The 27,739-nt window shown below is 47.6% G+C and overlaps 2 long non-coding RNA genes across 5 annotated transcripts; one reads left to right on the forward strand and one right to left on the reverse strand.

The window, feature by feature from the left end:
- The first annotated feature begins 1,907 nt into the window (after positions 1-1,907).
- On the forward strand, positions 1,908-26,740 carry Gm46445. The gene is made up of 2 exons (XR_001781205.1): positions 1,908-1,940; positions 25,855-26,740. It is a non-coding gene; the product is annotated as a predicted gene, 46445 (long non-coding RNA).
- Gm34059 lies at positions 4,601-14,089 on the reverse strand. 4 transcript variants are annotated; one of them, XR_001781203.1, is made up of 5 exons: positions 13,629-14,089; positions 13,058-13,214; positions 8,670-8,824; positions 5,045-5,188; positions 4,601-4,720 (listed from the first exon to the last, which is right to left on the reverse strand). It is a non-coding gene; the product is annotated as a predicted gene, 34059 (long non-coding RNA). The 4 variants fall into 4 exon arrangements; XR_001781202.1 differs by having other exon boundaries at positions 13,058-13,236; XR_874469.1 differs by having other exon boundaries at positions 13,058-14,089.
- Positions 26,741-27,739: the final 999 nt, after the last annotated feature.

The following is a 27,739-nucleotide window of genomic DNA, read 5'->3' on the forward strand; positions in this document are numbered from 1 at the left end:
AAACAAACCAAAAAATGGTAGACAGGAGAAAGAAAAGAGAAGGGAGAAGAAGGGGAGGAGAAAGAGGTGAAAGGAGAGATGGGGGGAAGGAGAAATGGGGGGGGGGAGAGGGGAAAACATCCTTGTGTTAACCTTTTAAAAATGTATACAAAGACAAAACTTTTATTTGTTTTATTATATATCCAGGGTGTTTTGGCTGTGTGTATGTGTGTGCATCACCTCTGTGCCTGGTGCCTGCAGAAGTCTGAAAAGGATGTGTGTCTGTTAGAACTGGAGTTACTGGAGGTTGTGAGTCTCCCTGTGGGTGCTGGAAACTTAACACAGATAGATCCTCTGGGAGAACAATCTTAACCATTAAGCTGTCTCTGCAGCCTCAACAACAACAACAATGTGGGGCATTGGGCTATGCACAGACAGCCTAGTTTCTAGTTGAGGCTAAATGTTGAACCCCAGGACCCACTGGTGATAATTCACCTACATAGGATGGAAGGAGTTTTCTCATGTCTCCTGGAATCCTGGCTCCTGTCGAAGTTACTGTCTCCTCAGCCCCCACAAGAGAAGCATAGTTAGTAGTCATGTAGACAATGTCCCAAGCTTCTGACCTTCAGGCTAGATTCCTCCCCGGTTACCTAGCAACAGTAAAGATAACAACATACCAAAAGGGGCTGATTGGCCCCACCTCATTCTCTTACTCCTCTTACTCTCCTCTCTCCTCTCACTCTCTTCCTCTCTCTCCCTCTTCCTCTCTAGCCTTTCTTCTCTCCCTCTCCTTTCCCCCTTCTCTCCTCTTGGCCATGGCAGGTCTCTCTCTCTCTCTCTCTCTCTCTTACCTTTACTCTTTCCCCCTGTCTTTCTACAATAAAGCTTTAAAACCTTAGACTGTCTCTGTTCATCAAGGCCCGCTGTGCTTGCTCTCACCTGTGTGGGAACCTCTCTCCCTCAGCCCTCTCTCCCATAACCCCGAGGCTACAGGGTGTCACCCCAGGGCCCTCAGTCAGGGGCTGCCCCTTGTCCACCCCCTGTCGAGTGGAGTCAGTGGCTTAGATGCCCACCCAGGGCCAAGTGGAAAGTCCTCCCGCACCTGCCTGCCCAGAGCATAAGAACAACTCTGGCCAGACATGGGCTATCCTCCCTCCCCCCTTCTTTCCCCTATACCCCCTTTTAGTTCCCACACAACAACAAAAAACAAATTAAAAAAAATTATTTTTCTCTCCATCTTCCTTTTGGCCCAGTGTTTCCCTTTATAGCCTAGGCTAGCCCAGACTTTTTCCTCCTTCTCTAAACTTCTGAGTGCAGGCGTGTGCCAGACTGTGGTCCCATCTTGTGAGCCAGACTCTAGCTCTGTTGCCTGGAGCTGAGGCAGCTCAACTGGTGTACAGAAGACAATGGAGGAAGACCAAGGAAGTTGACACAGGAGTAGGCTTCTAGGCTTCGCTTATGTAGGGGAAGACTCTACTTGTATTTTGTTATTTGAGAATTCTGTCACTCAAACAAAACATAATTTAGTACTCACAGTAGCCACCAGACTTTGAACTTAATCACTCTGGAGCCATTATCGCTCCTCCTTTCAACATCACTTACATTCACCCTGATGAAGGTGAGGGAGTCCAGGCTATTACAGTCCTGTAAAAACAGAAGGCTCTGGTGCCACAGAGTAAGATGAACTTCAGATGAGAGCGCCCAGAAGCAGAGATGACAGATTCCCTCAGAAAACAATGAGACTTCACTTGGAAAGTGAAACCCACAAATGTCCTGACCTGGGAATTTCTCTAAAACACCCTAGAGCTGTGAGCCTGGGCTTCCCTGAGAGCAGCACAGTTTCCACAAGAGATGGTGGAGGGTCAATCAACTGTCAGCAGGAGAACTAACTGCTACGGAACTTGTGCTGTGCCTGTACAAGAGAATGGGTGTGCTGCAGGTCACCAGACGCAGCCACACAGGTAAAGCAGGTTCTAAAACCAGGCAATTTAAAACACCATATTGTCTACTGTTGTAGATGTGGAGGCTAATATTATGTTGATGGCTAAATTTATTTTTAAAAATTTAAAATCACTGTATTTGAGAACTACAAAGCAAAATTGGTCTTCCAGACATTAAGGGTTGTTTTTTTGTGTTTGCATGGTCGTATATATGATTTTAACAAAACTGTTGTTTATGTAAGATACTAGGTTATAAGGTTAACCGCTGCTTTTACTTGTTTTGCTTGAGATAGCCTTCTGCTTGCACATAAGCAGAATGTTCTTTGCCTTTATACACCCCTGACTGGTGTGGCTGGGCACTAAATTGGGCCTGACTCCTAGGTGGACCTGTTGCCAGTATCTGAATATAAGTCTCCTCTTTGTTAAAATTTATTAATGATCAGACTGGTTTTTGATCCCAGACCTAGAACATTCGGGGGCTCCTGCTTGTCTTCACATATTTTCAAATATTATTTATTTAATGTATATGAGTACACTGTAGCTGTCCTCAGACACACCAGAAGAGGGCATCACATTCCATTACAGATGCTTGTGAGCCACTATGTGGTTGCTGGGAATTGAACTCAGACCTCTGGAAGAGCAGTCAGTGCTCTTAACCATTGAGCCATCTCTCCAGGCCCCCTGCTTATCTTTATTGATTTTATTATGTATATTGATTTACTATACACAAGACACAAATGCTGTTTCCAGGCTCTGAATATGTTTTTAAAAAGCAATAGACAATAACTCAGAACTCTTAGCATTCAATCTTTCCTGAGCATTTTGACCACTTAAAGCTACCCTTTTATCTCTGGCAAAGCAAGAATATTGGACAGTTCACATGCTTTTAACAGCGATTAAATGTGATAAGGTAGAGTTCCTGCCACAACAGACACCATACATGCCAGCCCTCATCCTTTCTCTGTACTATGCCTTCTTCCTTGTCGAGGAGGCTGGCTTCTCTCTCCACAGCCCAGTCAGGACAAGCCTACCACTAGTCGCAAACTCCAGCAGCACCCTCCCCCTACACACACTTACAAATCAGTCACTACCAAGAGCAAGAACACAGGGGTTCCAAAGGTCTCAGCTCTCCTTCACCAGGAACTCAGAACTCTCCAGGAGGGAACCGAGCCACAGCAACCACTACTAAGATTTTCCCATGGTGCAATGCAACTTCCTCGACTTTTCTAAACCACCATTTTCTAAAGAAATCCAGGAAAGGTGTTGTGCATGATTCACAGCAAATCTGGGCCAACTAGAAGACGAACAGGAAACAAACAGAAAAGAGCCACAAAGAGAAGAGGCACTAGTGATCTAACCTGGGTGGCAGGCAGGGATCAGAACTTAGGGGATCTGCCACTGGCCTAGAGGCTCCAGAGGGCTAGCAAATGGTGAGGAGCTTAGAAAAGGGGGATGAATCACAGCCGTTCAAGGTGCCCCAGCCATTACACATGAAGACCCCTGAGAACTCAGCGGCTGTAACAACCACATTAGGAAAGGCAAGGAACAGAGACCCTGAGGACAGACAGGAAATGTGAATTCAAGTAGAGGCATTTGTCCCTCCCCTGATTGGCTAGGAGAAAAGTGTCATCCTTGTCATACAGGCAGAGCAATGGCCTTAATAAGATTCTAGCCCTGATTAGTGAGGGGCTGAGAGAAGGGTGGCTGTAGGGGCCGAGCAGGAGTACCATTCACTCGCGCCCTCTGCCCCTCTGCGACAGTGGCAGTAGAGAGTGAGCAGCAGGTGAGGCTGCATCTTCATCAGTGACAGCTCAGGTCCTGTTCCCTGGCCAGAAGCTGGAGCAGCAGCTCTGCCTTGGCGCTTCCTGCCTCCTCATCCAGTAGCTGTTGCCCCAGGCTCAGTGCCCTCGGGGCCACGACCTAGGTTTCATGCTGAGGTTCCATAATGGCTAGCCTGCCCCATCCCACCTAGTTCTGTGGGATAATAGCCAAAACTCTCTGAGACATCCTGCATACTGAGCTTGGCAGCAGCCTAGGACACTGTAGTCAAGAGGTGGCAGGGCTCACAATGAGAGCAACAGAGGGAGATATTCTAGTTTATATGAGGAATGAGAAACCTGATGCTCTGCTTCTGTGGACGAAAACCTAGCAGCCCCATCCACATGAAAAATAGAGGACAATTTGTGGGAAGTTTGTTTTCTCCTTCAAGTCAGTGAATCCCAGGGAAGAAAATCAGGTTTGTAGGCCTGTATGCAAGTTCCAAAACCTGCTGAGCCATCTTGAAAGCTGAACACACTAGCCATGGAATTGAATGAACTATATATGTATGTTGATGCTCTCTGTGTGTAGATATAGCCTTTATTCATAAAGAACAGATTCTTTTTACCATTGGTTTGACAGCATGATTCTGGTGACCAATAGGATTACATCCTCTAGACATTAACTCTCTGACCCAGGTTTGTTACAGAAGTCATTCCACACAGATCCATTTCAGGGTTGTTTTACAGGAATAAAGCACTCATTGGAAGAAACACTTCCTTAAAACTCTCAATGTACACTGAGCATTCATTGGGTAGCATCAATCATCCCCCTCCCCTAAAAAGGGGGGCTACCTAAAAAGGGGGGCTAGAAATGAAAAAGGACGGGTGCAAGAGAAGAATGAAGCCAAGACAAAGTTTCTGATCAAGGCTCAAAGTTTAATATTTAGCACTGGGATATATAGGGAAAGCCCACAGACCCATCCTTTGTTTCAGCTGGATTGAGTTGCAAAGCAAGCTCAGCAGGTCAACTCCTCAAAGATCCTGTAGGAAATTACAAATGCTGTGAGGCCAAATGACTCCAGCAAGGTTGTAAAACCATCCTGGTTTTGTTCAGCCTACTCAAGGCTCAGGGAAAGGCACAATCACCCCTCCCTTTTTGTTTATTAAAGATGAACAGTTATCAATAGCTGGACAGGGGCACAAGATTCATTTGTTTTCCATAATCCTGTCTAGGGAATAGACTGGCTAGGCGACCATGCCTGTCTTAGGTGTCTATATTGCTCCTTCTTCCCTGTCATGGATGACAAACATAGCTTTTTGACATATGTCTGTCTTAGGTTGATAGGAGCTAAAGAACACTCTTACCCAACTCTGACTACTGGCCTTCAATAGCACACTCTTTCCCATTCAGACCGAAGCCACGAAGGACATATGACTATGCACCCAATGCATTTCTTCATAGCGATGAATGACTGCCATGGTGAATATCTGAGCTTCCTGAAAGTGATCCTGTGTGAAGGCAACCAATTTGTTTAAGACACAAGGTCCAAAAGTTAAAAGCAACAAAATTATAATTAATGGTCCAAGCAGTGTAGAAATTAAAGTTGTAAGCCATGGGAAAGTGGAGAATCAGGATTCAAACCATCCTTGATGCTATCCTTTTTCTCTTTTCCTTTTGGCTAGTCCTTCTCAAACTTTAGCCGTAGAATCCTTTACTACTCCTGAATGATTGATGTAAAAGTAACAATTCTTCATGGAGGGCTGTACATAGTCTTCCCTGTTGAAGGAATAAAAGGTTAGGAACTTAAACACATGCACTAACTCTCCAGCACCATTCAGGGAAACAGGCCCAAGAAGATGCTCTTCAGGTGTCTCCAGTGTGAACCAAGAGCTGGGCCAGGTGCAGAGAAAGAGAGCTGCTGCTCTGTCCTCCTCATCTCACAGATCTTCTCGTGGCCTCCTCACAGAGCCTCTCTGCCTCCTCACAGGACTCTTGCACCATGCTCTGCTTCCTCTGCACCTCTGTTTTCCTGCCTCAACGTCTTCACTTCATCTTCAGCTGAGTCCACTCACTCAGGAGCTGGGGGTGGAGGATGCTGAACCACAATGAGAAATAATGAAGCCCAGCCAGCCTTTAAATTCCTTCCCATCTCCAACTACCACCATCCCTGCCAGGTCCCTTGTCCTCAGACAGCCTCAGACTGGAGTCCACAGTAACTATGCCAGCATCACCTAGAGGCAGGCCAAATCCAGAGAACAGCCACATTCCAGAAAGACTCAAAGTACTTCTGAAAACCCTGACACCCAAAGGGATCCATGTACGTCCCAGAACAGGAAGTAGCCCTGACTTATGCTTATCTATCCATGGTACTGGCAAACATCAGCAGGGAAAGGTCATACACCTTCTGAGAGAGGACAGGAGACCCAACAAGAATACAATCCATCTACGTGTCTCATGGAAACCAGCTGTGGAAATCTCCAACCAGAGCCCCAGACACCCAGGGCTGATTGACATGCCCCTCATGGCACAAACCTTTCTCTCTAGATGCTCCGACATTTGCAGGACAATGTTTGGAGGAGGCTGACAGACGCTTCACACTTAGGAAACCTGAGTCCAAGAGGCACAAGGTGAAGCCACAAGGCAGGCTGCTTGCTGAGAGGAAGACAAGGGAGAACCAGAGCCCTCGCTTTGGTTCAAAGACAAGAAGGGCAGAAGCAGCCCCTGCCAGGTGCTGGGGTCCCAGGCAAGTCAGTCACTCACCAGCAGGAGACAGTTTCCCCAGTCAGCCCCTTGCACTTGCCCAAGGCCTCTCTTATCCCCTTGGGCAGTTTCTTCATGTTTGACCTCACCTGTTCATGCCCCATCCTCTGCATCTCAGGCTCAAAGTTCACCCTGTGGTAGGGTGTAGGGCCTTGAAAGGCAGCCTGGTTCCTGGTTGAGCTAAGGTTGGAGACCCTGGTGACCCTGAGGGATGGCAGGTGTTTCACCTGGTTCCCAGACATTAGGCTCCTGGCAGGAGGCCACAACCCTCCATAGATTTGTGGCCATCAGTCATGTAAGGGCAATGCCCCAAGCCCTTCACAGGTAGAGGATGTGACCTGTGGCCTCAAGACAGATCTCCATTTTAATGAGGTACCTAAAGGTTGGAAGGGCTTAGCCAATAAGCTTTCCTTCCCTGACACTCCTCCCTGCAGAAGGTGTTTAACCTCAGGCCCACAGCTGAGAAGTAGGGTACGGTTTTACTCATCCACTTTCTGCCATGACAATAAATGCCTTAAAACTGGGATCCACCGTGCGGAGCCATAGAGAAGGCCTTTGCCTTTAGAGCCTTGTCTAATCTCTCGTACAAGGCCTCTCTGTGCTCCCAGCCATGACCACCAAGCCAAGCCAGCTGCTCACTGACAAGCCAAGGACTCCTCCTTGTGGGACCCAGCTAGAGTTCCCCCCTTTCCCCTTGGGCCCTGGGCTAGATCCAGCCCACGTGTCCCCACTTTGTTCTCAGCTCTTCGGATCTCAGTGCCACCTGGGTGCCCAAGAGCCTGAGAACCATGTGGCCCTGGCCTCCCTGCAGGACTGGGGACCCTCGAGCCAGCTCCAGTGGACCCCGGATCCTCAGACTGCTCTTCCCCAGCCTCAGAGTGGTGTCCAGCAGCTTCCCATAGCCCGACACCTGCCCGGTGCTGGCATGGGGTAAGAGCAGTCAAAACTCCCTTGTTCCACCTCTCCAAGCAGCCCAAGCCCTATGGCAAAGCAGATGAGGGACCATATCTAACCATACACTAGGGCCTGGCCCCAGGAGCAAAGAACCCCATGAACAGAGAGGCCACAAGAATCATATGATTTCAAGCTGTGTCCTGGACTACAACAGTTACGTTCTGGCACATATACACACCAGGGGACATCCTGGTGCTTGTTTATTAACCTTGCTATTCTGGTCCAAGGGCAGCAGAGACAGTGGTTAAAATTGGTGCAAGCTAGGTTTCATGAGCTTAGAGAAATAGACTAGCTCTCTAAGAGAGCCCCAGGATTCTATGTGACAGGTCTATTGTCAGCACCCTACCACCACCACCACCACTACCTAAAACTGTGATGATGTGTCTGTCTCCTGACTTTACAACACAGATTCTCCATCCTAGGTTTCTAATTTACATGGATGCCAAAGTGCATGATCCAGGAAGCAGACCAAAAGTAAGAATGCCTTATATACTCTCCAGCTGATTCTATTGTTCCACCAAGGAGATCACAAAGCTCAAAGGCACAGCAGCTCACAGTGGGATCCCAGACTACACACATATACACACACAACCACACACACACACACACAATTAGAATTACAATGAAATGCGAGGTGGCATTGTCTCACAGTATAAGGAACAGGATCAGAGAGGCACACTGATGAGGTCCAGGCCTTTCCTTCTTCTTCTTTTTTTTTTCTGAGACAGGGTCTCTCTGTGTAGCCCTGGCTGTCCTGGAACTCACTCTGTAGACCAGGCTGGCCTTGAATTCAGAAATCCACCTGCCTCTGCCTCCTGAGTGCTGGGAGGGATGCCCGGCAACTCCAGGCCTTTCAATTACACAGTGACATGAGCCAAATGGGGCCAGGTATCTCCAGTTGTTGCCAAAACAACCAGGACCCAAGCATTAGCTGGTTAAATATGAAGGTTCATCATAAACTCATGGGACCTAGAATCTCCCACAAGCCATTGCCCATCAAGGCATCTTAAGGTGCATCTTGAGAGCACACACAACTTCGGTCCCTATCCCCAGACTGTTATTCGGGATACAGGCTCTGCTTTTAATTTGGAAGAAGTAAAACAGCCTGTGTTCCCATTTTATTCCTAACCTGGCTTCAAGTTCCACTTCTTAGACACAGGAAAATTAGCTTGCGTATAAGGACACCCTGGAGGTTCAGCCTCCTGTCCCTGAAGAAAGCAGGGCTTGACATCGTGGAGACAACATAGCCAAGAGTGTGCTGGGCATAATGACTACCTGTTGTTCAAATCTTTGTATAATGGGCCAGGAAACCACACAGCTCATTCCTCTCACAGGTCGTCTTCTGTAGCTGAGGGATCATTTCTCTACCTTCTTCATGTGCCGCTGCCCTTCAGTGAGGGGGGGAGGTACAGATGACTTCTGAGGAACCCCTGTAGGGAGGTAAGCACAAGAGAACTTATAAAGTTGAATGGCACAGGGCCAGAAGAAACCCTGCAGAGCCCTAAAGAAGCCTGAGGGAGAGGGAATACTGGGACCCAATGATGCCAGGAAAGAGCAGGGAGGGAAACTTGAGCTGGAACCCTAAGCCATGCCCCTGTCCCCAACCACCATGGGGTACATGTGCCTCACTCCCTACTGTAGTTGCCTTAGCCACGGAGAGCAGAGGCGGACCAATCAGGAAGATCTGGTGGACAATGTCAAGTCATATCTGATATGATGGAGGTTGTAAGACTGTGGCAAGTCTTAGTTTACTGGGGACTCCCTGAGCGAATGACACAGAACCAGGAATCAATGCAAAAAGCAAGAGGAATTTACTGTTCTAACATGTTGGGGTCTTCCTGCACATGGGGAGAGAGAGAGAGAGAGAGAGAGAGAGAGAGAGAGAGAGAGAGAGAGAGAGAGAGAGAGCGAATGACCACACACAGCCCGTCCTGTGAGCCTTTATACAGTTCTCCAGGCAGCAGCCATTAGGCACAATGTGATTGGCAGAACAGTGTGACTTCTAAACTGATTGATCTAAAGGGATTGAGGTGGGTGGCCAATGATCTCAGAATGTGTCTATGAGCTCTAGGGGTCAGTCCCTCCTCCCTGTGGTCTGAGGAATGTCATTAGCCCCTCCCTTCCACAGGGGAGGGGTGCCTGAGTTCTTTATGACCATTTGCTTCCAGGAGGGGAGGGGTCTGGTAGGATTTCTAAAGTTCCTGAGCTGACCTTTTCAGAGGTAAGTCCTGAAGTCCCTTAGTATATTGAAACCCCAGCCTTAGAGAGACATATCCTTAATTTCTCCCAGCCTCCTGCTGGCCTGTTTGCACTCAGAATGAAATTAAGGGGGTCCTAGAACAGCAGTGGCAGATTCCTGACAGATCCAAAAGAACCATCCGAAGTCTGTGACCTGGGTCTGCACTCTAGGAAGCCAGACAAGCAGGGTAGGCCTGTACCTTCCCAGAGTCTCTCAGCTGCTGAGCCCTACCACAGGAAGACCAGCTCAAGCCCCTCCTCCTTCAGCAAGTTCCTCTCTCCCACCCCACACCTTCTCCCTCTCTCCCTCCCTTCCAGGACTCACCATGCCTTTCCAGAACCATTTGTTTCTTCCTGTTATACACTGAGAGTGAAGGACAGCTTCCTTCTGCTTCTCTCTGGTCTCTCTAGGCCCTCCAATATCTATCCCAACTAGAGTCCTCAGTCTTGCCAACATGTTTATAGGTAAAACCTGTAAGCACTAACTGAGAAGGCTTAAGGCAGGTGCTGTTGCCACAACACAGATGACATCACAGAGAAGTCCAAGGCATCTCCAGGATACAATAGAATGTCCAGAGGGTGGATTGCTAGGGTCGCCTCCACCAGCCCATACCTATCTACCTAACTAAACCACCAGAAGCCAAGATGCCTTTTCCAGGACACTTCCCTGAGATCCAGTCTTCTACCCCACTCCAAAGCCAGAGATCCCTCCCCTCACTAAGCTACTTGCACTGCTTCGCAGATGACTCACTTGCCAAGCACAGTCCAAGGAATGACTCCTCTTCATGTCCTTGATTTAATAACATGGGAAATGCATTGGTAGGAAAGTAAGTCAAGATGACAGAGAGGAAATATCAGTCCCCCGAAGCCAACAAGCAGCTTGGGGAGATCCACAGGGCTGTGTGTGGATGGTTGGTGACTGAGGGTGTCCTGTCATAACAAAGATGAGTTCTATAGGCAATGAGGAAACTTTCCTAAAGAGCTCTAGCAGAAAACATTCCAGCCATCATGATGTTAGCAAAGGTGTGATCAACTACCCACAGGAGAGCCTGCAGGACACACTAGATGATGTTAGCTATCTCAGGAATGCCCAATTCCAGAGGCAAGGGACAATGCATGGCACACAGAGCTTCATCTCAGCCCAAACCTGGCACACAGAACGGTGTGCACACAGTAAAACAACACAGGAGGCTTTGTGCTAGCTCATTCTGAGAGTCCAGAATTGAGTGTCCCATTCTGGATGTCAACTCTCCCACCTCTCTAGAGCGAGGTGAGTTTCTCAGAAGAAAACCCTGCCTGGTATTTCAACACAGTCTAACCAGAGCACACAACATTTAAGAAGTCCTTCTCTTCCTAGTGACAGTCCCTGTAGATGAAACGGTTGCCCGTGATCAGCCTAGAATACAAATACTCCACAGAGCTAACATACTCTACCCTACACATGCCTCCTGTGCCCTTCCTGAACTTTGTACTCTGTGATGGATGCTTGGACTGTGCTTTTCCCGTGTTGAAGCCCCAATCCAGTAAAAGGGAATGTGACCCTGGTTTGTGAATAGGATCTTTAGAGGCCAGGGTGAGGCCACAGTGCAGTTTGTTGACCTTCCCTGTGACCAGTCAGGCTAAGACTCTGCCGATCAAGGGACATTCTAAAGACTCACATGGGATAGCAGGGAACTCAGGGCTTTTGAGATGAAGACCAATGAAAACAAACACTTCTCATTTTTATCACTCAAGTAGCCTGTGATGGCAAGTCTTGGTTGTCTAGTTGTCTACTTCAGGAATTTACGACAACACAAATACTGGGCACACCTCAGAGGGCTTTTTCCTTAATTAAACCATGTGAAGTGAGACAATCCAATTCTAACCTGGATCTTTGAGGTGGGAAGATAAACCTTTAATCTCTATCTTGAGTGAAGAGCCAACTTTAATCTGGGCCACACCTGGTGCTGGCAGCATATATAAAGAACATGGAAGAAGAAAGCTCTCTCTCCTCTGCTTGCCACCTCTTCACTATTATTAGAGCCAACATCTTCAACATTCTGAATTATAGGCATATACTGAAGACCTGATGAGACATCCAGCCACGTCGGGAACTGCAATACAATAGATTCTTGGATCTTCCTTGATAGGTAACCATTGTTTGATTATACAGCCTATTATTCATTCTAATAAACTCTTGTATCTTTGGGTTCGAGTCTGACCTTTAAAGGCTGAGGCATCTTGTCAGCCCTAAAATGTGTACCTAGGCTGGCCTTGAACTCATTGTCCTCATGCCGCTGGCTCCTTTAGCAAATCTGATTGGCACATGGCACCACAATTAGCCAGATAGATTCTAATACCCCATATACATATACATGGGGTATTATATATGGAGAGAGAAAGAGAGAGAGAGAGAGGGGGAGGGAGAGAGAGAGAAGAGAGAGAAGAGAGCAAGAGAGAGAGGAGAGCAAGAGAGAGACCTAGAGAGAACAAGGGAGGGAATGTGAGACTATTTCTCTAAGTTGTTACTCTAGAAAACCTACACTAACACATAGCAAAACGTGAGGTGAACTCAAGCTACCTCAAGCATATCCAAATACACTGAGGGAATAGGCCAGGCTTATGGTTAAATCTGCTTGGTTATGTAAGAAAATCAAAAGATGCTTCTCCCAGCTCTCTTCTTTTCCCACAGAGGTAAAAACAGTCACATTTGCTTCATGTCCTTGCTTTCAAATACAAATAATGACATCACGGTTTTTGCAGCTCTTTCTAGAAGGCCATCTATTGGGAAGAACATTCTGACACTGACCCACGGGGAGTCATAGCTTGCCCACACAGGCTTCCACAGGAGTTTAGCAGCAAGGTGTCCCTAAAGTGGCATAAAACTCAGTCAGCAAGTGGCATAAAACTCAATCTCTAGTGGAGGAAGAACTGTTCCAGCCAGTCTGATTGTCTGTGCTGGGAGTCAGGTGACTTGAATCCAGTAACTGTGTCAACACACCAAACACACACACACAAACACACACACACAAACAGACACACACGAGTGTGCACACATGCACAGAAACAATATAAGGGAGAGAAGATAAAGTAGGATAGACTAGTGAATCGAGAAGGCAAGGTGTGGAGGATGCCTGCAGAGATGAGAATTAAAGAGGGAGGCTTGGAAACCATCGTGTCCTGGTAGTTTGAGCTAACTTGCCAATGTGAACAATGAAGTGTGTGACAACACAACTCTATGTGCTAAGCCCCTGCTACACAACAAAGAATCCATTGCATGTGATTGTTTCTCAGCTCTTTGGCCTGTCATGAAGACTTGAAGCGTCTTCCCTAGAAACAGAGATGCAACAGCCGAGGGACAGCACCTTCTCTACACTCCACTTCTTCACAGTCTAACCTGAACACAGTGAGGTATGATGAGGAGTAAACTAACAGATGAGACCTACCTGGATGCTTCTGAAAACTCAGGCTGTGGAGGTCAATTTTCATATAGGTCTGTAGAGAGGTGGACATGGTTTCCTCTGGCTCCCATAGCACATGCTTCAAGAGACCAAGGCCGCAGCCTCCTCAGACATATTCACAGCTGCATCGGCTCTAACTTGGCTTCAGAACATTGAAGAATGTGCTTTCAGAGAAACACATGGCAAAGTCTACATGTGTTCACATGATATAGATGCCCTGATTCCTGTCTAGGCCACACTGCACATGGTTGTAGACAGAGCAGCCATGTAGAGGTATACCATGGTCACTACACTCATGAGTCATTCACAGCCCAGAGATCCAGAGGTGACAGCTAAGAGCAAGTCTTTGTGCTGGCCACTGGCTCACCCAGTGCTTTCTGCACTCAAGAACTGTCTGCCACCCAAATCTGGTGACTCAGAAACCTAAGGTCATAAGACTTGGACAGAGCAGTTGTCTTGTCCTCTTATTAGTGTCAGATAGCCACTGCTCCTAAAGGAATCCACTGGGCAGGAAGTACAGTGATTTCCTGCCCTGAGTTGAGGCCACTTCACTAACCTGTCCCTTCTTCATGGCTTCTTCGCCCAACAATAAGGATAAAAGCCAGGAGCTCTCAGCAAACATCTGTGCCCTTCCCAGCTCTTGATTTCTGAGATAAATGAACTCATGTTCTGGATAAGTTGACTTTCTGCAACTATGGCAAGGACAGAAGTCCAGTTGCTTCTCAGAGGACCCAGCTCCTGATTCCCATTTCTGGAAAGCCCAGCTCCAGCCCACCTCCTCCAGGAAGCTCCCAGGTTTTGCCCAGAGCTCACTGCACCCTGCCACCATCACGTATCTCTTGCTGTTTATCATGCGTCTGAAGGCCAGCACCCGTCTGCTCCTCTCTGGTGTCTCTGTGCTCTCTGTCCTCTCTCCCAAGTAACCTGCTCAGTGTTGCCAACGTGTCCATGGCACTGAACAAACACACCAAGAGCAGTTGTCACTACTACACTGTGACATCACAGAGTACAACAGGGCCCCACAGGATACAGTAGAATCATCAGGACCTCAAATTCCTAGGTGCTTTCCCAGTAATGCTTCAGGCAGGTTTCCTTGGTTCTATAGCTCCTGGTTTCAAATACAAAATAACAACAAACACTGAAAAATCTCTCAAATTGAGTAAAGAAATAACAGCAATGTATTCCATGACTACATCAGTGGAGAGTTCAACATAACTGAGCAATGGGAAACCAGGACTGTGTCCTGGCCTCTGTAGTCTAGACCTGTCTCACAGGCAGGTGTAGGCACACCTTGGAATCCTCCATAGAAACAGAGTGAGGAAGAATGTCTGCTGAGGAGCCCACACAGCGCTGTTGAGGCCTCTCAGTGCAGGTAGCAATGGACTCCAAATTCCCCATCCAGGGAGTTCCTGCTGAGGACATTGGTCCTGTCTTACTGTGGAATCCGCAAGTTCCTGCAGGCATCTGTCTAAGGGACAAAGACTCATTCTTCTCAGCACCAGAAGGACAGGAGGACAAGGTCAGGAATGCTGCCCTCCTGCAGTGAGCTATGTGACAAAGGCCATATGGAATAAGTTTGTGTTGAAACCAGGGTCGTCCTGTTGTTGGGTCCCTGCTGGCCTTGTGCAACATCTTGAGGAGCTCAATTTTGATCTTTATTGGGATTCCCATGATAATGTCCTGGGACATACCTGGAACCAGCCGGACCTAGGTCGGAGAGCTGGATTCACAGAGTGGAGGGATCACTACTGATTCAGGATTGCAGCCTTGGGACCTGAGGCCCTGCTCTATCACGTGTCAACTGGATGCATTCCTTTCATCATTTTCCTTCCATGCATACTAGGTTGATGTCCAAGGAGCCATGTTTCTGGATGAGCAGTGTCTGTATAGCCCATTTGATCACTGCACGCAAATTCAGCTCAGTCATCTCCCATGGGAGTCAAAAGCAGAGATAGATTCATGCCGCAGACCCTCTGGGTCCCTGTGTCTGCGTGGAACGGGTCTCCTGGGTAGGTGGGCAAAGCTTAGGAATTGACAAACAGACGCACACAGGAGAGGTGTTGAATCTGAATGTAATGTCAGGTCGAGCATCAGACTATTTTATTATCCTGAGCTTTTGTTCCTGCCGGCAAGAACACACTCAGTGACAACCGGAATCTTCTGCGGCAAAAAGCTTTATTGCTTACTTATCAGGAGGGAAGACCCCAAACCGGGAAAATGGCGCTGCTTATATAGCCCGCAGCATGACGTTTCAGCACCTGATGTGGCGTGACAGCTCCTGATTCGTTGCTCGCCCATCACCCCATTACTACGCTGTGAGATGGGCAGTGACTAGGCGTGAGTTCACTCTTGCACTTGCGCATAAGGCTTGTTTACTAGTTAGGCGCAGTGGAAGCCAGAGCCATCTTATAATGGCGATTGCTCACGGCACTCACGCGATTGCTCACGGCACAGCTCTCCACATTTTGTAATATAGAGAATATCAGGGATTGCAAGTCACATCAGGCAAGGTACATTGAAGTTTTCCAGATACAGGGGAATTACTGTGAAAGGAATTTCAGGAACCAGATAAATGTTTACAATAGAGATTAGCAGCTCTGTCTAGGATCAGCCTAGTGACAGGCAAGAATTTCATACTTTAGTGTTAATAGCACCAGGGCGTTTTTACTCTTGGCAGGCCTCAAGAATAATGTAGTGTCACAGACCCCTAAATTCCTAGGCCTTGCTAATTCTTGTCTGGAGAATCTCCATTCATCAGGAGAGTATATCAACTTGCTCTAGGCATGGAATGTAGCCTGTGCTAAAGATTTCTATCTCAGTGAGATTCCCAGGCTCTTTCTGCAGACCAGTTGAGTTAATGGCCTCGTGTATTATAATGCTTAATTAGTTACTGAATAGGTTAAACTCTTTGCTGTTATCTGGGATCTTGGAACACTGGGGGAGGCTTTAGCTATGTCAGAATTCAATCTTAAAAGGCACTTATAATAGGGTAATACTAAATAGAGAGCACATGGATCCATACACTAGACTAACGCGGGAGTGGAAAATTAATGTATGGGTTAGAACGCCAGACTCCAGGAGGAGAGCTTCCTTGAAACTCTTTTTTCCTCATGAGCAGCTTTTAGGCATCCCTGCCTGACAGGCTGACTTGACCAGAGTGCGTGGCAGATTCAGTCTTTGAGAAACCTTAGGCAGCAGGAACCCTGCCTGTGATCATAAAGAACCTTGCTTAGCTTAGTCCTAGAAGACAACAAATCAATCAGGCTGGAAATGCAGGTTCAGAGCTACCAATGTCCCTATCAGAACCCTCAGAGGCAGGCTGCCACCCCTTAGAAGGGATGTGTGCATATCCCCTTTCCTGACTTCTGTCCACCTCTTAGAAGTTCTAAGGATTGATTGTGCTAGGGCTTTGAATGTCTAGAAAGCAAGCAAGAGCCCACTATGTTCTAAGTAAAGGACACAGATTACAACAGACTCAGAAAGGCAAAGACCAAAATAATTCCAATGATCAGTGAGAGCTCATGTTGGCCTAGATGTGTGCTTCATGCCTAGATGCAGGGATATTTCCAAACAGAGTGGGAACACACGGTGTGCCGAGACTGTAAAGGTGTCAGCAGTGGAGAAGCATGGGGAAGTGAATGCTGCAGAGTTTGAGCAAGGACCCAGTGTCCTGTGACAGAGGTGGGTGCTGATCTCAGCCCTAGGCTGACAGCTCTGCTGTGCCTTGTGTCAGGGCTTCTCCCATGCTAAGCCTCCTCACCCTAGGTTCTGCTCACCTCTCTTTAACTTCACCTGGATGTAACCTGTAAGTTTTATTGTGGTAGTGGTAGAAGTTGTGTTTTCAACTTAGGGTCTTACTCTGTAGCCTCGAGTGGCCTGGCACTTCTGTGTAGAACAGCCTTGAATGCACAGAGATCTGCCTGCCTCTGCCTGTTGAGCGCTGGGGTTAAAGGTGTGTCCTGTGCATCAGGCTTCCATTCACTTCTTTATCTCTCCATTGCACATGTGTTCCCACATTTTCTTGGTACTTAGTCCTTAAACTTCTTGCTAAGTATCTTACCATGTGGCAGGACAGTAGGCCACCCTGCTGCTACCTGGTGGTTTCTCTTGTCAACCTCAGTGTTATCCAAGTGCAGCTTTGGGACTTAGCAACCAACTTTCCTTTCTTAACACAAAGTGTCTATTTTGAAAGTAACACACAGTTGGAGGGGGCAGGGGCCTTAGTAGAGCTTTGGAGACAAAAGATCCATTGGTTCTTTAAGCAATAGGCCTTTGACACTGCAAACCTATATCATCGGAAGTCTCTCTGTATTGGACTGTGAAAGGCAGTCTGTGTTCTGGTTGAATGAGGCTTACTCCAGAGACCCAATAGAAAGTTCTACAAGGGACAGAACCATGAGCTACGCTCCCAGACATTAGGCTACTGACACCACGAACTCTCAACTCCATAATCCTGTGGCCATCAGTCACTTAGGCAATGCCCCAAGCTCCTGGTATTCTGGCTAGACTCCACCCCTACAGTCACCTGGCTACAGCCAGGTATGCCCGGCCCCACATTACCTGGCAACAGCAAGGTAGCTCAGCTTACTATAAAAGGGGCTACTTGGCCCCTCCTCTCTCTCTCTCTTTTTTTTTTTAAATGTTTTTTTTTAAGATTTATTTATTTATTATATGTAACTGTTGTTGTCTTCAGACACACCAGAAGAGGGCGTCAGATCTCGTTACGGATGGTTGTGAGCCACCATGTGGTTGCTGGGATTTGAACTCCGGACCTTTGGAAGAGCAGTCGGGTGCTCTTACCCACTGAGCCATCTCACCAGCCCCCTCTCTCTCTCTTTAGCTCTTGTTTCCTTACCTCTTATACTCTTGTTCCCTTATTCCCTCTCTCTTCCCCTTTCTTCCCCCCTCTCTCCACGTGGCCATGGCTGCCCTCTGCTTCTTTACTCTTCTCTCTCTCTGCTTTTCTATAATAAAGCTCTAAAACCATGGACCATCTTTGCTCATCAGCATCTGCCATGCTGGAGCAATGGAGCAGGTTTCCCTCTAATGAGCCATGTGCATTTAATTCCCCGCCGGGCAGCTGCCAGCCAAATCAAGCATCCTGCCAAGCCAGCCACCTAAGCTAGCCAGACTCTTTCATCCCACGGTAATCTGCCAGAACTACTCTTCAGCTCCCAGGCCAGAGTCTGACCAATGGTCTGTTCTCGGCTCTTCCACACACACAGTGGCATCTGAGATGTCTGATAGAGAAAGCCTGTTTACCTAGCCTCCGTGCAGCCCAGGGACCCCAAAACTGGCCATGGTACCCAGTGGTCTGTGGTGCCCGAGAGTCAGAGCTGAGACTGTGTCTTACCCATCCCACTCCCCCGAGCAGGGTTCCGCGGCCTCACACGGCTTGACACCCATCTTGAGGTGGTTCTGTGGGGTCATGTGCAGTCTCCCTGAGCTCTGGTGGGACATGGGTCTCTCCCATCCCTTTATTTCCTCATGTCCAGCGCCCACCATTTCTGCTCATAGTGGATACCATCACAAAGACAGTCATCAGTCTCCTCAAAGCAGCAACATGTTCTCCATCTTTGTCCAGGCCGAATTTCGTAATACCCAGGATTTCATCCTGTGCCAAGGGAGATGCTCAAAAGGGGATAAAGTCACTTCTAGAAGTTCCAAGCCACAGCAGCAGACATCCTAACACCAGAACAAACAGGACCAGCCAAGCAGCTATATATGGTACCACTAAAGGAAGATAGTTATCAGTGCAGCCTCAGAGCCAATGAGGCAGTGGGGCCATGGAGGAATGGAATATTTTACTTGTATCAAGATTTTGTGCCTTCAAGAATTGGGAATCTGGGTGTTAAAAAGGAGAGTGTTTCTCCTTTACGATGCTCAAGAAGAGAATACTAGGAATAGTTTAGGTACTTCCTGCCAAGGAAGCATCCTGCCAAACCTGCATAAAACCCACACAAGACTTCTTCTGGGGCTGGCGAGATGGCTCAGCGGGTAAGAGCACTGACTGCTCTTCCAAAGGTCCTGAGTTCAAATCTCAGCAACCACATGGTGGCTCACAACCACCCGTAATGAGATCTGACGCCCTCTTCTGGTGCATCTGAAGCCAGCTACAGTGTACTTACATATAATAAATAAATAAATAAATAAATAAATACTTCTGTCAGCATCTCATCACCCCTTCAAGAGGATTGATGCCAGATAGTGGCTGATGGAGGCATGAACAGGTATGCCGTGAAAGGCAGCCTATTTTAGTTGAATGAGGCTTGCTCAGGAGACCCAGTAGACAGAACAGTGAGCCACGTTCCCAGAGACAGGTGACACCACAGAGCCCCCTACTCCATAATTCTGTGACTATAAGTCACACAAGCTTTTGGCATTCTGGCTAGACTCCACCCCCACAGTTACATGACTATAGGCAGGTATGCTCTGCCCCACAGTTACCTGGCAACAACAAAGCTGCCAGCCCACTATCAAGGGGGATGCTTGGCCTCTCTTCTCTCTCTTTAAGCTCTCACCTTTCTTACCCTCATCTCTAGCCCTCCTTCTCTCTCTCCCTTTCCCCCTCTCTCCAAGTGGCATGGCCAGTCTCTCTTTCTTTCTACCTTCCCTCTTTCTCCCTGTCTTTCTACAATAAAGCTCTAAAACCACAGACTGTCTCTGCTCATCAAGGCCTGACATGCTTGAACAATGGGATAGGCTTTCCCCTAAAGAGCCATGTCTAACTTCCTGCCGGAAGGCCTACCTACACTCTAGCCACAGACCGGACCAAGTACTCTCACCCATGTGGGAACCACCCAGCATCCCCTCTCTCCCTGCTCTCTCCTCCCTTCGGCCCTGGGTCTGACCAAGTTGTCGCCAGGGCCCCCACTTTGTTCTCAGCTCTTCTGCGGTGTCCAGCGGTGTCTGGGATGCTCGAGACTGAGACCGAGAACCTGTTATCTCTGGCCTCCGTGAGGCACAGAGACCTCGGACTGCCCCTTGTCCTCCCCTGATGGCTGGGTCCATCCGTAGCTTCCCACAGCCAGACACCCACCCGGGGCCATGTGGAAAGCTTGCGGCAGTCCTCCCATGTCTGCCTGCCTAGAGCACCAGAACTCTGGTGGGACTCAGGTTTTCTCCCAATCCCTTTATTCCCCCACACCCACTGCCCCGCAGACAGGCATTTTCTTCAATGGTACAAACACTGGTAAGGCTCCCATACTCATAACTGATCACTCTCTCACCCTGTAGCCCTAATTAGAGCCACTAGGTCATTAAAAAAGATGAAAACAGAGGGACTTGGCTGTCATATGGCAATCACAAGAATGTGGCACATGAGTGCGACTTTAGGAGTTTCCCAAGGCTAAGGTAGGTTAACTATCCAAGGGCTAGAGAAAGGTGACAGTCTTCAGTCTGCAAGCCCTGCCCACCTCAGTTTATCCCTAGAAAAGCTGTTGTGGTTCAACTGTTTGTCTACCTCCACAATTAGAAAACATTACCAAACCAGCCAAGGGCTGTAATGAGGACCCACAGGTGAGTGAAGAGAGCTGCCCCAGGCTCCTCCCAATATATTACTCAATCTTACAGCTTGACCTTCCACAATGTATATATGATACTTACTAATAACTTACTTCCTGAGGAATGTAGGTTTGGGAGCAAGCAAGAGCACATGCAGGCAAAATTCATCAAACAGATAGAGCGTATCCAATCAGATCAGAGACAGTGCCTGACCAGGATTCTCAATGGGATTATAACTCTGCAGGTGGTATTTTAGCCAGAGATAGGTTTATTACATGCCTTTTGGCGGGCCTTAGAAAGGCAGCCTTAAAGCCAGTAAATTTTGAAAAACTCCAAGAGGTTGTCCAAGAAAAGCAGGAAAATCCATCTCAATTTTTAGAGTGCCTCACAAAGGCTTTATTGCAGCATACCAATCTGGATCCTGAAAACCCAGAAGGTAAGCAACTTCTGATGACCTACTTCTTTTTCCAGAGCTACCCTGAAATAAAAGCTAAAGTTAAAAAGCTAGAGAGAGAACCCCTAACTCCACAGGCAGAAGTCTTAGTGTTGGCCTTCAAAGTGTACCATGGGAGAGATGAGAAAGTCTGCAAACAAAAATACTATATGCTGGCGAAGGCTGTCTGACCAGCCCCAGCCACTGCCCCAAACTCACGATCTTCTAAGACTCAGAGACTACCAGGTACCCGCTACAAAAGTGGTCAGCAAGGTCATTGGGCAAAAGCCTGCCCTAACTTCCACAAGCCAAGAGGGCCATGCCCTAGGTGCCATCAAGAGGGACATTGGGCTGTCAATTGCCCTCATGTTACACAGAACAGAGGTACATCACCCCCAGACAATCCTCCAACTGATCTCCTAGGTTTGGCTGTGGAGGCCCAAGCTCCCCTGACCCAACCACTGCCATTACTAACAGGGAGCCCCGGGTAGATATCACGGTATGTGGGAGGCCCATCTCTTTCCTTTTGGACACTGGAGCCACTTACTTGGTCCTGATGGAGTTTTGGGGACCCACTTCTTATTGCTTTCCTATTGTCAGGGTAGGAGGACAGCCTTACTTCCCTCACCAGACCCCACTACTTAGTTGCATTTTTAGGGGTGTACCTCTCTCCCATTCCTTTTTGGTAGTGCCAGCATGTCCTGTTCCCCTTTTGGGAAGGGATCTTCTAGCTAGGCTGGAAGCCTCTATTTCCTTTGCTCCCCCCATTCGCCTAAACCAAGCTCACCAACAGTTCCTCTGCTCCTCCTTCTAGCCAGCCAACCTACTAACACTACCATGGTATTTTCTTTACCAGCTTCTCAGGTAGATCCCCGAGTCTGGGACGTCCAGAACCCCTCTGTTGCTAAACACCATTCTCCTGTGGTCATCCAATTACTGGACTCTACCAGGTACATAACCCAAACTCAATACCCTCTCTCTCTCTCTCTCTCTCTCTCTCTCTCTCTCTCTCTCTCTCTCTCTCTCTCCCTCTCTCTCTCCAGAGTCTCAGGGGACTTAAGCCTATCATTTTGGACATCTGAGAAAAAAACTCCTTCGCCCCACCTCTTCCCCCTTTAACATCCCTATACTAGCAGTTAAGAAACCTAATGGTACCTATCACTTGGTTCAAGACCTAGGCACATTAATTCTGCAGTGGTACCTCTCCATCCTGTTGTGGCTAACCCTTATATACTTCTTTCCACTATCCCCTTGGGGACTAGTCCTAGATCTCAAGGATGCATTTTTCTCTATCCTTCTAGATGCCCAGTCACAGAACATATTTGCCTTTACCTGGACAGATCCTGATACCCACTTTTCTACCCAACTTACCTGGACTGTTCTACTTCAGGGATTCCGGGACAGCCCACACCTATTTAGTCAGACCCTGGCTTCTGATTTATTATCTCTGTCTCTCCCTAAATCAAAGATCATGCTTTATGTAGATGATGTCCTTCTCTGTAGCCCCTCTCTAGAAATTAGCCAAGCAGACACCTCTGCTCTTCTGAGTTTCCTCTCCAGTCGAGGCTACAGGGTTTCACCTTCTAAAGTCCAACTGTCCGCCCCTCAACTGGTACGGGGACAATCCCTCAACATCTACACAGATTCCAAATATGCTTTTCATTTTCTCCTGTCTCACGCTGCTATCTGGAAGGAGCGTGGGTTACTTAGCACAAAAGGAGGATCAGTAACTAATGCAAACCACATTATGGCCATGCTAAAGGCCTCCCATCTCCCCATAGCTATTGGGATTGTCCACTTTGCTGACCACCATCTACCACAGCCACACTGTCTCCTGTCCACTGCCTGTCAACATTGGAGACTAAGTCCTTCTATCTCCTCCAGATCATCAACCCTCAACCATCACTCCCAAGTGGCAGGGCCCTTTTAATGTAATCCTCATGACCCCCCCCCCCATAGCTGCTAAACTTGAAGAACTCTCTCATTGGGTCCATCTGTCTCACCTCGAACCTATCATTCCTCCACTTAAAGATGACTCTTCTTCATACACATTGCCCCTAACAGGACCAGGCTCTGTTAAGTTCTAGAGGACATCAAGACCACCCATCTTGTCCCCTATCCCAGAAAATGAGACTCCACTTCAGCAGCTGAGCTCGACCTCACTGGATTAGACATGGGTTTCTCGTCCTCCCGCTGCTGTTCATTTCCATCCAGGGTAGCCCTTACATCTGGAGATTCGAAGTCTAAGAAACCCCCACAGATAACAGTCTTTCCAAATAGGGTCAGGAAACTGCTCCATAGCCAGATGCTAGGAACCGATCCAAATTGCTATCATCCCTGTATCTGCTATCCCATCTAAATATTATGATCTCTATACTTGCTTTCTCTTTGACCAGACAAAAGATTATTGTAGAATATGGCCAGATGAATATGAGGGCTGCCCATATTGGTCTTGTCAAATACATATGCTAAGATCATGGACCAATCATTTCTTTTATCAATACCTCAAGACACTCTTTTTCTACATACAAGACCCATGGAATTCCAGGTGGGAGACAGGAGTTGTTGGTAAACTTTACCGAAAAAATCAGCCCAGGTCCCCAGTAAGTACCATCCATACCTAGAGAAAATATGTCTCAATTGCCCAACCCCTAGATATAGGAAAAGTAGGAGAGATGATCAAACACTCCTCCGAGGTCCTTACCTCTTTGACATCTCCTCTCATATAAATAGTACTAACTTGTCATTTTGCCTTTGCTTCAGATCTTGACCTCGTCCTATCAAGTCCTTAATGTCACCAGGCCTGGATGCTTTAAAGATTGCTGGTTATGTGTACCCCCTGGAACTAACTCACAATTGTCACTTACAGGTCTCCGGGGATACTGCCAAGTAACCTTACCTCACCCTTTGTCAGCTGCCCTGACTCCAATGTTGCCATGACTCCATACTTTACCTCAATCCCTCTCTTTGGCATGGCAAACTGTTTTAAGACCTCTGGGACACATCCTGTAGGAACACTAAGCTCCCTAGACTGCAATAGAACCATAACCCTCGATATCATCTCTGCCACAATGCCCTGCAGTCCAGAACACATCAATTCTCTGTGGCACTCAGGCATATCATCGCCTCCCCGCCAGCTGGTCAGGAGTTTACACACTGGTTCTCCTTTTCCCTGAACTGGGAGTAATCCAGGGGAATGAGCCCCTACCAATTCCAGTTGTAGATATGATAGCTGCTCAACATAAGAAGGCAGTTCAAGTCGTGCCACTCTTGGTTGCTACGGGAATAGCCATGGGTGCTGGTATTGGAATTGCAGGGATAACGACTTCTATGACCCAATATTTACATTTACTTCCCAGTTTAAAAGTGATCTTCAGGAAATGACTGAAACTGTGCTTGCTATCCAGAAACAGATTGATTCTTTGGCAGCTGTGGTGCTTCAAAACCAACAGGGGCTAGATGTCCTTACAGCTAAAGAAGGTGGTCTTTGCCTGTTCCTCCAAGAAGAATGCTGTTTCTACGTCAATCAATCTGGGATAATGAGAAATAAAATCCAGAAGTTACATACAGTCAGACATCAAGAACTTCAGAGACCGAAGGATCTCCAGTTCTGGGATTTTTGAAAATCCTATATGGAAGTGGATACTCCCTTTTGTAACTCCTTTCCTAGTCATCTTCCTGGCGTTATTATTTGCTCCTTGCCTCATTAATCTTGTTTCTATATTCCTTCAATGATAAATATAAAAAATTTCTAACCAAACTATTAATAGTAACCAGCTCCTGTTACAGGATCACCAGCCCACAGACGTGCCACTGTCCACAGCGGAACCTGGTGGTTACCAAGTGGATCCCGATGGTGAAAGCCAGCTACACCCAAAATTGACGACGCCTCTAGACAGCAGGAAGCAACTTAAAAGATGCGATGCCCTCGTTCCCTTTTCACCATTGGCTTCCCCCTCCCTTTTTCTTCCCTTCTCTTTATAATAACAAGAAGGGAGAACTTCTGTATTAGTCAGGGTTCTCTAGAGTCACAGAACTTATGGATAGTCTCTATATAGTAAAGAAATTTATTGATGACTTACAGTCTGCAGCCCAATTCCCAACAATGGTTCAGTAGTAGCTGTGAATGAAAGTCCAAGGATCTAGCAGTTACTCAGTCTCACAAAGCAAGCAGGCGAAGGAGCAAGAGCAAGACTCCCTTCTTCCAATGTCTTTATATTGCCTCCAGCAGAAGGTGTAGCCCAGATTAAAGGTGTGTTCTACCACACCTTTAATCCCGGATGACCTTGAACTCGGAGATTTAATCTGGAATCCATAGCCACTAAGCCTCAAGATCTCCATACCAAGATCCAGATCAGAAACTTCTATCTCCAAGCCTCCAGATAAGGGTGACTGGTGAGCCTTCCAATTCTGGATTGTAGTTCATTCCAAATATAGTCAAATTGACAACTAGGAATAGCCATTACAGGAGGTATGTTGGCATCAGGACATTCCAAACCTATGACATCACATAGGCAATAGTGCAACCTTCAACCTGCAGACTGGTTGCCAAGACAAAAGGCACCATATTCCCAGCATTCACTTGGCTCATCTCCCACCTTTACCTGCGTTACATCATTTTCCATATAAATAAGAACACCCCCTTTTCACTCTCTCTCCCCCTCTTCTCTCTCTGACACTACTTTGTCTCTCCCTTCCAATAAAACCTCTGCCACGTGGAACTGCTTTGGCCGAGTGTGCTGTTGAGACGCGACCCGGCGTTCTAACACATCGCTAACACCCTTTGGTGATATATGAACAGATGCAGATCACAGTGGGTCTCAAATAGTTTCTTGTGTATTTTCAGATGGCCACGTCTTGTCTCCATTCTAGCCAACTCAGAAGGAGGTGATCTTTCAACAAGTGAACAACATGAAAATCCAGCCAATATCTGCTGCTGTGCCTGTTGAGATGTAGAATCCCTGCTTTGTCAGCGCCTGTCTCAGGACTATCATTTCTTCAATGAGGATATTCAATGACTCACCTCCAGTCTCAGAAGTCCAATGGGTTCCAGGGAGAGCTTGACAACAATATCAGTCATCAGGAAGATACTCATCCTCCTTACACTCTGAGGTCCGCCATGGAAAAGGAGCAAAGCATTACCTCCACTCTCATGCCGCTCTCCCATCCCAGGCCTGCACAGACACACTCTCCAGCGAGGCACATGGCTTCAGCTGCACGGGACATTCACAGCAGCTGCTCCACCACTTCCTCCACACGGCTGAGAGGAAACCCATTCTCCTGTTTTCAAAAGGCATCCTGTACCCTTCCTAGGAGGGTTTCCTCAATTCTTTCAGCAGGGAGCAAAGTCCACATTTCCCTCCTTGTCTAGCTGTGCTGGGAGAACTGGATGCTGCAAGGGAAAAGGATCAGCCCAGAAGGAAGGACGGGGACCGTGTGCAGTGCACTGCTTTAGAAGAGCTCAGTGCTACTGGCTGCCATGAGGAGTTGACTAGACCTGCCTTCAGGGAGGCCTGCATAGAGGACTTCACAGACCCATCACTGAGGCTTACTAGTTTCAAGAGACCCCAGGTACCATTCTATCCAGGCCAAGATTTACAAAAATATCTCCTGACACAGGGGGCCCTATTCTCCTTTGGAGACAAGCAGCAGCTTTTGACATCTGTTCCTCGGGGAACAGCCCTATATGACTCGCACCTCCTCCCACCCCTCTCCAGCATTAACTGTGCTTCTCTGACAACCAGTATCATCTTCTGTTTCCACAGGGAGCTGCATACCCTCAACACTGGCCCTGGGGACTCCTCTGACCATCCTGGAGGGGGCACACAGACCTCCAATCACCTGAGTGCTCAGAGCTGATGGTCTACAACCAGGGGCAGTGTTTTTCACTTGATTTCTTTGTTCTGCAAGAAATGGTAAAATAGCATTTATACCTAAAGCAATATAATACAACTGTATTTCCTCTGTCTCATGTCTCTTGAAAAGCTGACAGAATCACTAGAGACTTACAGAGAATAGCCACAAACCAAGCAGGAGAACAAACCAAGCAGGAGAAACATCAATCAGGGCAGTTCAGGCAAGGATTAATGCCACCAATGAGATGAACTGTTTATTGACACAGTGATCAATATTGCTAGCTAGTTTAAAGTTTTATCTTTCATAAATATCATAGCCAATTAAAAAATGGCTTTTTCTCTTCTTAGAATTGGGAACAAAACACCCATGGAAGGAGTTACAGAGACAAAGTTTGGAGCTGAGACGAAAGATGGGCCATCTAGAGACTGCCACACCCGGGGATCCATCCCACAATCAGCCTCCAAATGCTGACACCATTGCATATGCCAGCAAGATTTTGCTGAAAGGACCCTGATATAGCTGTCTCTTGTGAGGCTATGCCAGTGCCTGGCAAACACAGAAGTGGATGCTCAGTCAGCTATTGGATTGAACACAGGGCCCCCAATGGAGGAGCAAGAGAAAGTACCCAAGGAGCTAAAGGGATCTGCAACCCTATAGGTGGAACAACAATATGAACTAACCGGTACCCCCGGAGCTCATGTCTCTAGCTGCATATGTAGCAGAAGACGGCCTAGTCGGCCATCATCGGGAAGAGAAGCCCCTTGATCTTGCAAACTTTATATGCCTCAGTACAGGGGAACGCCAGGGCCAAGAAATGGGAGTGGGTGGGTAGGGGAGTGTGTGTGGGGGTAGGGTATGGGGGACTTTTGGGACAG

Source organism: Mus musculus, chromosome 14 (genome assembly GCF_000001635.26).
Source record: "Mus musculus strain C57BL/6J chromosome 14, GRCm38.p6 C57BL/6J".
Classification (NCBI taxonomy): Eukaryota; Metazoa; Chordata; class Mammalia; order Rodentia; family Muridae; genus Mus; species Mus musculus.